We start from the raw sequence: 13,196 nt of genomic DNA, 5'->3' as shown, positions 1-13,196 counted from the left end.
CTCTGCCCCTCTTCCTGTTTGCATGCACCCTCCCAATCTCTCTCTCTCAAAATAAGTAATTAAAAAAAAAAAAAACTTTTGGGAATGATAAATATGTTCACTATCTTGAGCTATCTTGAACTATGGTAGCAATAGTTCACAGTTGAATACATATGTCAAACTTATCAAATTATACTTTAAATATGGACAGTTGATTATATGTCAATTATTCTTCATATTACAGATGAGGAAATAGATATCAAGAAGTTAGAGTGCCTTGTCCAACATTAGCCAGAGAGGTGGTAGCAGAGACAGGATAAAAATAATAGTTTTTAAAATATTTGAACAAGTGCTATTTTTCCCTCTCAATTTGGTAATTTATCCCTACATGGTTTCAAAAGGGACTTGAAGAGACATAAAATATGAAATGCATTTATAGGAAGAAGATTGTATTTAAGAACTCTGGGTTAACTTACATATCTCATTTGAGCACTGGAAATACATTGTGAATTCATTTGATGAAAAGGTTTAATGCATCTCAGAAGTTTGTCATCACATGCAATCTGAGAAATACATTATCTTCAGGAATTTTATAATTATGTGACCAGCAGGGGGCAACTAAATACTTCAGAAACAGCATCATGTACAGGAAAACACATTAAAATTGGAGAGACTATGAGCATTCTCAGTTGTATAGAACTAAATTCCTTCTAAAATGATAATTAACACCTAGTCAGACATTCTCACAATATTGAATTTGTGAAGATAATTAGAACATTCTCCTAAGTAAAATCTATATACTAACTCAGTCAAATTTGAGTACCAGGTAACTTATTTATTTATTTATTTATTTATTTATTTGAGAGAGAGAGAGAGAGAGAGAGAGGGCGTGAGCAAGCAAGCACCCACTCTAGTCGGGGGAGGGGCAGAGGGAGAGAATCTTCAAGTACACTCCCTGCCGAGCTCCATAGCCTGACAAAGCAGGGCTCAATCTCAGGACCCATGAGATCACAACCTGAGCTAAACCCAAAAGTTGGATGCTTAACCAATTAAGCCACCCAGGTGTCCCATGGAGTACCAGGTAAATTTTGTCTAAAATATTCTAACTCTTTAAACCTCTTGAAACAATGTCTAACACACAGTAGGCATTCAGGAATAAATGAACAAATTCCTATTTTGCTGATTCTCTGATAATTGCTATCATTTTATTCTGGGATCTTTTATTCCCTTGTTAAATTGGCAAGATTTCATTTTCCATTCCTTTTGTCATACCTAGGTTCTCATTAAACAACTACTTTGGGGGGCGCCTGGGTGGCTCAGTTGGTTAAACGACTGCCTTCGGCTCAGGTCATGATCCTGGAGTCCCAGGATCGAGTCCCGCATCGGGCTCCCTGCTTGGCAGGGAGTCTGCTTCTCCCTCTGACCCTCCCCCCTCTCATGTGCTCTCTTTCTCAAATAAATAAATAAAATCTTAAAAAAAAAAAAACAAACTACTTTTGGATAAAGTTGTCCTATCAATAATGGGACTTAGGCAGTGACAGATGCTCATATGTCTTAACTCTCCTCTGAATTCAGAACCAATTAATAAGGAGCCAAATAGAGAAAGATGAAAAACCACCTTCTTACTGATAAAGCTGTTTGGACAATATGACTTCAATGTACAGCCACACCAGATTTTTCCATACTTCTCCCCAAGTGCAAATGGGATATGGCATAATAAAAGGAAAATCTGGGTCTGCAGGACAGATACACTTGGGCAGAATCACTGGTCTCCACACTCAGTGAGGTCAACAGTAGAAAAAATGAGGGTTAGGACTCAGACCTGCCTCTAGAAGGCAAGCCTAGGCTCTGATCCATGTGTGTTTAGTTTATTACACAGAATGAGAAAGAGAATAGAACATAATCTGTTGTGGGTGGGTACATTTGAAAAATATGGCAAGAAAGGGGCTGGGTCTTATTTCCTTCTTCTTAAATCACCAATTATATAAAATAACTCTTTCTTCTCAGGGAAGATGGTAGAAATAAAAATGGAAGTTACTCTTCCCTAAAGTTCTGAAAGTAGCATATTCCTATTTTAAGAACCAGGCAGGGGAGCACCTAAATATGTAAATATATAAATTTATAAATATATAAATGTCTAACTAGAGAGTACAATAATTAGTGATTATATATATGATTTTTTTGCTCTGGAGAGAGGACTAGGCTAGAGATACATATTAGATTAAAAAGAATGAGAACACAAGATCCATTTTCTCCTCTTTTCTAGGAAGAAGATGTAAAGTGAAAAGAGAAGAGGGCTGAGTTTGAAACTTTGGAGCAACAAATAAATAACAGAGAAAGATAAACTTGTAGAGAAGAATGAGGAAGAGTCAGAAAGGTAGGAAGAAAACTAATATGATGACATAAAAACTATAAGAAGTGAGTTTCTGTCCAAGGCCAACAGAGGCACACAAGTAAGCTGCCAATTCGTGAAGACTGCTACAGTGGAAAGGCTACATGTTTCTAGTGCTGAGGCAGCCCTATGAACCATGGGTGAGATGCAAAGGCAAAGGAAATCTGCAAGCAGAGAGGCTTTATTTTATTTTATTCTGAAGTGGAACGAAAGTTTATTAAATGAAGGTGAGAACAGAAAGGAAAGGAGCTCTCTAGAGAGGGGTCCTGAATGGGTTGTCCTGCAAGCAGAGAGGCTTTAAAGAAGTAACCAGCTAGGTTGGTGCCCTGGCAGTCCCTCAAGCTGGAATTTTTACAGTCTCATGTTGATGATGATTCAGAAACTATATGTAGGGCCAGTAGGAAATAGTGATTTTCTTAAAAAAAAAAAAAAATTCTGTTACTTTGAAAGTAGTACATGTATGGTAGAAAGTTGGAAACCATATATAAGTAAAATAGAAAAATAAAAGAACCATATTTCCCATCTATTACCATTGTTAACAGCTTATTGTATATCTTTCCATACCTTTATTTATCCCTATATATGCATATAAATGTATATATTTTTAACCAAAATAGTTTCATACCCGGTATGCAGTTTTACAACCTATTTACTTTTTTAAAATTAACAACCTCTACCTTTCCAAGTAAATGAATTTTCATCTTATCTAAAACCCAAAATCAGATTTCCCCACTAGTCTCCAAATTATCAATATTCAGAAAATTACTAACTAAAAGTAAGGAATTTATTTTTCCTTTCCTGTATGAACCATATTTTAAGGTAACCAAATAGTTCTAGGTATAAAGGCAAGCTCTATTTTACTGAAAAAAAAAAGTCAGAATATAGAATGAATGATGGTATTAAAATTATTTTGCAATTCTTATTGAAATTATTGACACGTACAAGGGTTTTAAAACAAGTGTTAAAACATGAGGTTTATGTTTGAAGAGGAACTAGGCATATGCATGGTATCAAAGTAATGCCATGCAAATTACTTCCTAGTCATGAGTTTATAAAGTAGGGATGAGACTGCCATATCATTATTTCAATATCAGTCTAAGCATCAATAATTGAGCATTAATCGAATAACATGAAAGATGCTATACAAAGTATACTACATTACCTATATTTATTCTAGCCCAAAATGTTTAACTTGAATCCAGCAAATCTTTACAACTAATATCTCTCAAAGATTTCAAAAGGCCATTTTTATATCTATTGACTATTATAAACAAGGTGTTCTGGATCGCTAAGTGACAGTGCAAGGGCAGAAGAATGAGGAAATGTGTGCATTACTGCATTGTGCTTAGAGATAAATTTTGTTTTACTATGATTCATTGTACTTAAGAAATAAGTTTGGCAAGAGAGGACTGGCTTAGAGTGTTGACTTCGTGTATTGCAACACTCGAATGTCTGTTTGAAGTCTTATTTGGGGCAAGTACAGCTCTCAAATTGAGTCTATCTCCTGGTTGCCGAAGAAATGGCTTTCATTCTCACATCACATGTGAGACCTGATATTTGAATTGTAGAGATTCTTAAATAAATCTGCTTCCATGGCTTGGGGTTATGCCCACCTATGTATCTTCTATAATTCTCAGAATTAGGCCAGTCGCCACAAAGTTTTGGGATCAATGGAAAGTTGGTAGAGTATAGCGTGTGTATAATTTTTTTACAACTGAGTAAAGTGAAAATACAGTAATATCGTGTATAATGTAATATTCCCCAAAGAGAGTAACCATAACAGCTTATGTTTCTTAAGTTCTTTCTTATCACAACACTGTAAAATAAAAAAAAAATTTTTTAACTCCACTTTACAGATGAGGAAAGAGGTCTCACAGCTAGTAAATGACAAGGCTAGCATTGTATATCTGATGTTAGAGTTGGAGCTCAACCCCACTACACTATACTACTTCAGTGAGTCAAATTTATATTGATGAACTTTGTAATATTGATTAAATTGATTTTTTAAAAAGACTAATTAATTTATTTTTAAAGATTTTATTTGTCAGAGAGAGAGAGAGAGCGCACAAGCAGGGGAAGCAGCAGGCAAGGGAGAAGAGGATCCCCATTGAGGAAGGAGCCTGATGTGGGACTTGATCCTGGGACCTTGGGATCATGACCTGAGCCGAAGGCAGATGCTTAACCAACAGAGCCACCCAGGCATCCCAAGACTTATTTATTTTAAAGAGTGAAAGAGTGTGTGTTTGAGAGAGGGGCAGAGGGAGAGAGAGAGAATCCTCAAGCAGACTCCCCTCTGAGCACTGAGCCCAATGTGGGGCTTGATCCCAGGACCCTGAGATCATGACCTGAGCTGAAATCAAGAGTCAGCTGCTTAACTGACTGAGCCACTCAGGCGCCCCTTTGATTAAATTGATTTTAAGATTTTCTTTCAATTTAATAGTAATACTAACTCATAACAGTTTCTGGATTATCACCCACTAACCTAATGGGAACATCTTTGCATAAAATGAAAGTACTTAGTTCTTGTCAAATATTAGCACTGAAGAAATAAAAACATTAACAGAATACTTTCAACTATTCTTTTTTCCAGAAAACAGTGCTAATCAAGGCAAAGCCTAAACTGTTTCACTTGACTTTTTTTGCTACTTTTTATGAATTTGACAGTTGTGCATTTGGAATCTGTTCAAATTCTATTTGTAGCTGAATCATGTGAATGCCAAGGAGATCAGTACATCTGCTTCTTAGCATCTCTAGAGTAATCTGTATTTGCAGAATGCTTTATATAAATTTGAACATGTTAATGTGCTTAATCAGATTTATTTACCATAGGTCATATGATATTTGGCCTTTCACAGTGGTTTAATAGAGGTTTGGAGCAAATAACAGATAGCATGAGTTGCTATTGATTTAAATACTTTTACCAAAAAATAATCATGGACATGGGACACCTGGGTGGCTCAGCTGGTTAAGTGTTCACCTCAGGTTGTGATCTTGGGGTCCTAAGATTGAGCCCCGCACAGGGCTCCCTGCTTGGCAGGGAGCTTGCTTCTCCCTCTCCCTGCTCATGATTTTTCTCTCTTTCCCTCTTAAATAAATAAGATCTTTAAAAAAAATAGACATGATAAAGAGGAAATGATTACTATCTTAAGGGTAGAAAATAACAAGTAGTAGGGCGCCTGGGTGGCTCAGTTGGTTAAACAACTGCCTTTGGCTCAGGTCATAATCCTGGAGTCCTGGGATCGAGTCCCACATTGGGCTCCCTGCTCAGCAGGGAGTCTGCTTCTCCCTCTGACCCTCCCCCGTCTTGTGCTCTCTCTCTCTCAAATAAATAAATAAAATCTTAAAAAAAAAAAGAAAATAACAAGTAGTAATTGTAGAGTACATTCCCATGGATTTGACCTACAGATAGAGAAAAGAAAAGTGACATAATTTGAAGGTAGGTTTTTCTCCCCCTAAAGTAGGGGCCTGATTATCCAGTATGTGTCCTTAAGAAATGAGACATTTTAAAAAAACATAATCACATATAATTATCATGCCTAAGATGATTAATAATTCCTTGATATCATTTAATATCCAACCAGTAGTAGTATTTCCCTGATTATCTCATTAATGTCTTTTTATAAAAATGATTTGAAACAGGATCTAAAAGAGGTCCATACATTGTATTTGGTTGATATATCTGATGAGTCTACTTTTTTTAATAAACATTTGTAATTTTGGGGCGCCTGGGTGGCTCAGTTGTTAAGTGTCTGCCTTCGGCTCAGGTCATGATCCCAGGGTCCTGGGATCGAGCCCTGCATCAGGCTCCCTGCTCAGCGGAAAGCCTGCTTCTCCCTCTCCCACTCCCCCTGCTTGTGTTCCCTCTCTCTCTATGTCTCTCTCTGTCAAATAAATAAATAAAATCTTTAAAAAAAAAAAAAGAACATTTGTAATTTTATTTAAAAAAATAAAACATCACAACCATGAACATTGTTACAGTTAGAGGCCCTCTTGGTTTTCCACAGTGATACTGAGCATGTTCACAAGGGGTTCCCATTGTTTAGTCTTGTTTATTTTTAATTTAATTTAATTTTTTAAAGATTTTATTTATTTATTTGGGAGAGAGAGAGAGCATGGCAGGGGGGGAGCAGAGGCAGAGGGAGAAGCGGACTCCCCGCTGAGCAGGGAGCCCAATGCAGCACTCCATCCCAGCATCCTGGGATCATGACCTGAGCTGAAGGCAGATGCTTAACTGACTGAGCCACCCAGGCACCCCTGTTTAGTCTTAGTTTAAACAACCAAAACAACCATCTTTAAAAGAAGGAAAAAAAAGTTCAGCACACTACCGTTTAACTTGTTTTAATGTTTCTTCACAAATGGTGAAAAATACTAAAGTACAGACAAGGTATAATCACCATGTTGTGGCCAACCTTATAAATATGAAATTATAAATTTAAAACATTTTCTGGTTTAAAAATAAATCTGGTAGTCAATGAAGCTGTACGGGGTCTCTGCGTCTAGTAGGGACAGTCTCTGCGTTCCTGACAGTGCTCACCTTTATCCATTTTTCCAGGTCCTCCATGCCCACCTCTTCTTCCTCCTGTCTGTTCCATCAAAGGTCCAAGGGGCCCACCAGGGCCGCCCCATCTTCCTCCACTAAAGCAACCTCAGTCCATGCCCCAGCCACCACGGAAGCCACCTCTTTCTCCACCATGACCACTTCTGAACATCCCATTGGGACTACTGCAGTCCATGAGGCTGCCTCTTCCTCCCCGCATGCCACCAGGGCCACCTCTGCCACGGTCACCACCCGGGGGTGGAAAGGGTGGTTGGAAGGAAGCCTTCAGGCTTCGAGACGTTGCACTGGTTGCATTCTATTCTCTGGGCGAAGTTCTGGTTTCCACACCCTTGATTGGGGCACTGCCAGTCTCTAGCTCAGTGCTGGACGTTTCCTCCTCCAGATGGGAACCCCGGGGCCCTCTTGGGGGAAAGCCACCTCTGTCTCCTCCATGGCTTCCCATGTGACCCATTGGGACCCCCAGGACCTCCTGGGCCCCCTGGACCTCCACGGAGTGGCTGTGGCATCCCTCTGCCCTTTCAGGGAGGCATACCACCCTGCATGCTGTGCATCGGAGGCTTCTTCCTAGCAAGAGAAACCTTAAGTTTGCTCCATTGAAATTCTTTCCCATCAAACCACTCCATGGCAACCTTGGCAGTTGGTGGGTCTTCATAGGACACCATAGCATCACCTTTGGGCTTTCTTGTTTCCTTGTCCAAGTAGATATGGATCATGGGTTGTCCAGTTCTCTTGTTGATCTTAACAATCCCACACTGCTTAATGAAGTCTGCCAGATCATTTAGGATCACACTGTCATTTAAGCCTTGCACATAAATTGCACTGTGTCAGAGTCTTCATCTGGATCTACAGGTGGGCCTAGATCAAGATCTGGTCCTTCGACCATGGGTCCACCAGGTTTATTGAAGCCACCTCGCTCTCCAGCACCCATTCCACTATGTCCTCCTCCCTGCCCACCTCTGCTCATGCCTCCACGATCAAATCCCCCTCTTTCCCTGCCCCGGTTATCAGGCCCACCCATGTTCCCATTCTCTCCTGGTCTGGAAAATCCTCCAGACTCCTGCCCATAAACACTCATGCTCCTGGGGTGGTCCTGTTGGAATGAACTCTGCTGCCCGTAGCTGCTGCTCTGTTGGCTATACTGACTTGGAGCCTGGCTGTAGGATCCAGTTTGGGAGGGATAATTAGTGGGCAGCTGCTACCCATAGCTGCTTTGTTGACCATAGCTACTTGCTGGCCATAGCTGCTGGGCTGTCCATAGGTGTTCTGCTGAGAGTAACTGCTCTGATCATAACTAGTTGGCTGTGCAGAGGAACAGCTGGTAGGAAGATAAGATGGTGGTACCCTGACTGGCTGGGGTCAGCTCCCAGGGGTAGCTCCCAGGTATCTGGGGATAACTGTAGTTACTCTGTCCACATCCTAGGCTGTGCTGGTTGTAACCTCCTGTGCTAGACTGAGGTTGACTAGTCTCAGCAGATTTGTTACCATCCTGCGGTTTTGCAGGTTCAGTGGCTGCCAGCTGCTGCCCATAGGCTGGGTAAGCAGACTGAGTGCCATATGCAGACTGAGCTGCATAGGAGGCCTGTAGTGACCATAGCAGTGGTATCATGAGCACCAGTGCCATACCCCTGAATAGGCAGACTGTATGCCTGGGGGGCAGTTGGAGTGGTGTAACCAGCGGGAGGCTGTTCCATAAGAAGTTGCCTAGGCGGTCTGCCCATAAGTCGCAGTTATCTGAGTCTGGGTATAGTTGACATCAGTGGGCTGTCCATAGGTTCCATAACTTTGCTGCCCATATGCCTGGGTGGTCTGTGCATATCCTTGAGTGGGTTGTAGCTTGGCAGTAGGTACTATAATCCGTGGACACCATTTTAATGTTGATGAGTCTATTTTAATATGTAATAGTGCCCCATTTTTCCCCTTGCCTTTATTTATTGCATAAAGTTCATTTTCTTCTAGAATTTTCCCTGTTCCTAGTTTAGATCATTGTATTCATATGGTGTACTGCTTTTCTAATAATTTCAGGAAGGGGGGCTGGGAGGCAAACGATGCTAGGTCCAAGACTATTGGCTGACAACAAAAGAAAGTTAGTCAAAATAATCAACACAATGTGGTACCACAAGGGGCAAAGTGTTTGGTCATCTCTGGAAAGGAGCTGATATTTAAAAAGAAAATAAAAAATAGATGTATCCCAACTCTAGTCCATTCCAGGAGTGCTTTATAGGGATTAAGTGTTAAAGGAAACCAGTGGGGGAATGGGATTGGGAGTCTGGTCTCAGCTGTCTGTGTGTATAATACCAGCAAGTTAGGCTCCCATAGGAACTGACTGAAAACAACTAGGGGAAAATAGCAACAGGGCCTAGAACAGAGGGATGAACCTGACAAGAATGCTTTGGACAGACATTACTGGAATATAGGGGTAGGTGCCTTCTTTCTTCACCTTGTCACTTCTGGGCACCAGTGTTCTGGAGAAATAAGAAAGATAATAAATACCTAGGAGATTTGACAAAAGTAATCCAGGCAGCACCTGTCCTTGTTGGGAGGGGTGGGTAGATGCTGCTATTTGATAATGTTGTCGGTATGGCACCTTCTTTGCCAGCAGAGAAGAGTACAAATGGCAGTTTTGAAAAACTGTTAGTTTATAGGGCAAGGCCTCTTGCTAGCTTCCCATTCATTTCAGAAAAGAGGTGGAGTAACCTACAGCTACTTAATAATTTTTTTGTAAACAGGATGGGCCTTGGACCCAGTAAAAACTGATAACTTATTAAATTGAAAGAATTAATGTACAGTCTGGTTTATATGAATTGAATTACTTGTGAACTGTCAGAAAGTTTATAAACATATAAATACAGGTTGGACAAAGCTAACTGGAATAATCTATACTAGTAATATATAATCTCTTATATGTTAAAAAATATAAAGTAATGAAAGTCATTTAGACATTATGCAGTGAAATTATAGATTTGGTTTTCTCAGGAAAGTATTATAGAAGTAAATATGTTTTGAATAATCTCATATGGCTGAGGAAAAGAAAGGGTAAAGCTTTGGTTAAAAAAAAAGTAAGGCGGGCGCCTGGGTGGCTCAGTTGGTTAAGCGACTGCCTTTGGCTCAGGTCATGATCCTGGAGTCCCGGGATCGAGTCCCGCATTGGGCTCCCTGCTCGGCAGGGAGTCTGCTTCTCCCTCTGACCCTCCCCCCTCTCATGTGCTTGCTCTCTCTCATTCTCTCTCTCTCAAATAAATAAATAAAAAATCTTTAAAAAAAAAAAAGTAAGGTATAATTTCTTTGCATCGTAGTTACTACAACTTCGGAAATTTAAGGAATTATGTGTTCTATGCTTTTCATATTTACGTAATTGTGATAAACAGCTTTTTATACACTCTCTTGAAATTGAAATGAAAAACATATTTACAACTGGGAATGTGTAGTCTAGGTAGATATCAGAAAGAGATGGGTTCTTCTTCTCCCTTTATAAAAATTTATTTCGAGTTCAGGATGCCCTCTGAGCTGAATTAAAACTCAGGAGTCAATCTTTACAGCCTGAGCATAGATTTCTAACTATTTCCAGAGATGGTATTAAAAGTCATAGCATGCACCTAATTTTGAATAGGCAATGTGGGTGGAAAGAGTAGGCAGAGCTTTTCAGTAAGAGTTAATTGTTCTTAACCTGTGAATACATAATTATATAATTTGTTATGATGAACTTTCATTTTTAGACTTCTATGGTGGGACTCATTAATGCTTCATAGTTATGTGAAAAATAGTATATAATTCTACTTTCTATTACTCTAAATCATGATCTCCTAAGTATTCTATCCATTTAATTTTTTTTTTTTTTTTTTTTTTTTTTAAAGATTTTATTTATTTATTTGACAGAGAGAGAGAGACAGCGAGAGGGAACACAAGCAGGGAGAGTGGGAGAGGGAGAAGCAGGCCTCCCGCGGAGCAGGGAGCCCGACGCGGGGCTCGATCCCAGGACCCTGGGATCCTGACCTGAGCCGAAGGCAGACGCTCAACGACTGAGCCACCCAGGCGCCCTATCCATTTAATTTCTTAGTCTGATTATTAATAAATCATCTTCACTGGTACATTATGCAAATTTGAAATAAAAATGTCATGAAGAAAAACATTTAAAATGCTATACCAGTAGAGTTATTTAAAAAGAGAATACCAATAAAACATTAATACAGTTTTGCCTAAATGGATCAGAAAAGAGGAAAAAAAATAAATGGAAATGTTTAGTATTTTTGCTTTTAAGGGCATATACCAGATGGAAATGATAATACAAATGGATAGAATACTTAGTCTGATGAGGTCTGTTTAATAGTAGGTATAAAGTGAGAATCTGATTGGACTTATTCTGATGTTAGGAATATGAGTGATTGCTATTTTTTCTTTTAAAAATATTAAATAATTTTAACAATTCTGTTTTGCATAGTCAGTGGTTTTTAGATTCATGCAAATATTTAGCACTTTCTTTTTTTTTATTTTTTTATTTATTTTTTATTTATTTATTTATTTATTTATTTATTTATTTGACAGAGAGAGAGACAGCGAGAGCAGGAACACAAGCAGGGGGAGTGGGAGAGGGAGAAGCAAGCTTCCTGCCGAGCAGGGAGCCCGATGTGGGACTCGATCCCAGGACCCTGGGATCATGACCTGAGCCGAAGGCAGATGCCCAACGACTGAGCCACCCAGGCGCCCAATATTTAGCACTTTCAATGCTCTTCCTTTAGTCTTAACTTTCAGACCTTTTATTTGGGATCATTTCATTTTTTTTCTGAAGAAAGAAATTTCTTTAGACTTTCTATTAGTGAGAATCAGTATTAGCAGCAAACTCTGCTTTTGCTTGCCTGAAAATGCCTTCATTTTGGCCTCATTCTTAAAAGATCTCTTCAATGGGCATTGAATTCTAGGCTAATCATCATTTTCTTTTAGGCCACTGAAGACATTATTCCACTGTCTCCTGATTCTATTGTTTGTTACTGAGGAAAGCCAATTACCAGATATTTTGAGGATAATCTATTTTTTTTCTCTTCTACTTTTAAGGTTTTCTTTTTTTGTTTTTGGTGTTTTGTAATTTTACTATAATGTATATAAGTGTAGATCTATTATTCTTTAACTTGCTGGGGATTTCCTAAGTCTGTGGGTTAGAGTCTTTCATTAGTTCTGGAAAGTTTTCAACCATTATCTTATCAAATACTGCTTCTGCCACATTTTCTCTTTCCTATTCTTTTGGAGTACTGATTTATTTTATACTTTCTCAGAATGTCTTCGATGTCACTTAAAGTCTCTTTATATTTTTCATTTATTTTTCTTTTTTCTATTGCATTTGGGCAATTTCATCTCTTTCTCCCAGTTCACTAAATTGTACTTCTGCTATGTCAAATAGACTATTAAACATGTCCACTGAGTTTTAAATTTTAATAATTTATATTTTTTATTCTTTAAATTCTATTTAAAAAATATCTTTATTCTTTGTACTTTCTTGTTCTCTGTACATATTTTCAAGGTTGCCCTTTATTTATATTTTATATAGTTATTTTATAGTCTGTGTGTAATTTCAGTATCTGAAGTCCTTCTGAATATGTTTTTGCTATCTATATTCACTGTTTCTCACTAATGTGGTCTCATTTTCTTCTGTGCTTGTTATTGTTTAAAATATGAACTGCTCGGGGCACCTGGGTGGCTCAGTCGGTTAAGCACCCAACTCTTGGTTTCAGCTCAAGTCATGATCTCAGGGTCCTGGGATCGAGCCCCGCATCGATATATAAATATCTTGCAAACAAATCTACAGATCTTATAAATAGACTACTTTTTAATAGAAATTTTTAGTTGGGTGCTTACCAAATATCTAGGTGACTATTTTGAAGGTGTCTATTATTTTATTTTACTAAATAGAAGAATATTATTGTTCTACAGTGCATTTAGCCTTTGAACCACTAATCTGTTGGTTTACATTCACTTAAGCTGATTTGTGAGATTATATTACATAATAATTTCAAAATCTCTGTGATTTAGGACAATACATATTTATGATTTACTCTTGTTTCATGTTAGTAGCTGCAGGTCAGCTGCTGCTGTATTGCTCCAGGGTAAAGGTCAGTTGCAGGTCTGCTCCATGTATTTTCTCATTCTGATAGCCTATTTGCAACATGCCTTTTTTATGGCAGGCAGCATAAGACTAAGAGATTGACCTGAATGTTGCACTCAAATTTAAAGCAGTTAGCATGTATTACATCTGTTTATAAACCACTGGTTAGAGCAAGT

At 38.7% G+C, this 13,196-nt stretch overlaps 1 pseudogene; it reads right to left on the bottom strand.

Moving 5' to 3' along the window:
- Nucleotides 1-6,867: 6,867 nt before the first annotated feature.
- LOC118520074 (RNA-binding protein EWS-like) lies at nucleotides 6,868-8,909 on the bottom strand (annotated as a pseudogene).
- Between the last annotated feature and the right edge of the window lie 4,287 nt (nucleotides 8,910-13,196).

This window comes from Halichoerus grypus, chromosome 6, assembly GCF_964656455.1.
Source record: "Halichoerus grypus chromosome 6, mHalGry1.hap1.1, whole genome shotgun sequence".
NCBI classification, from domain to species: domain Eukaryota; kingdom Metazoa; phylum Chordata; class Mammalia; order Carnivora; family Phocidae; genus Halichoerus; species Halichoerus grypus.
Note: the sequence above shows the minus strand (reverse complement) of the source record. Positions and strands in the feature narration are given on the sequence as shown.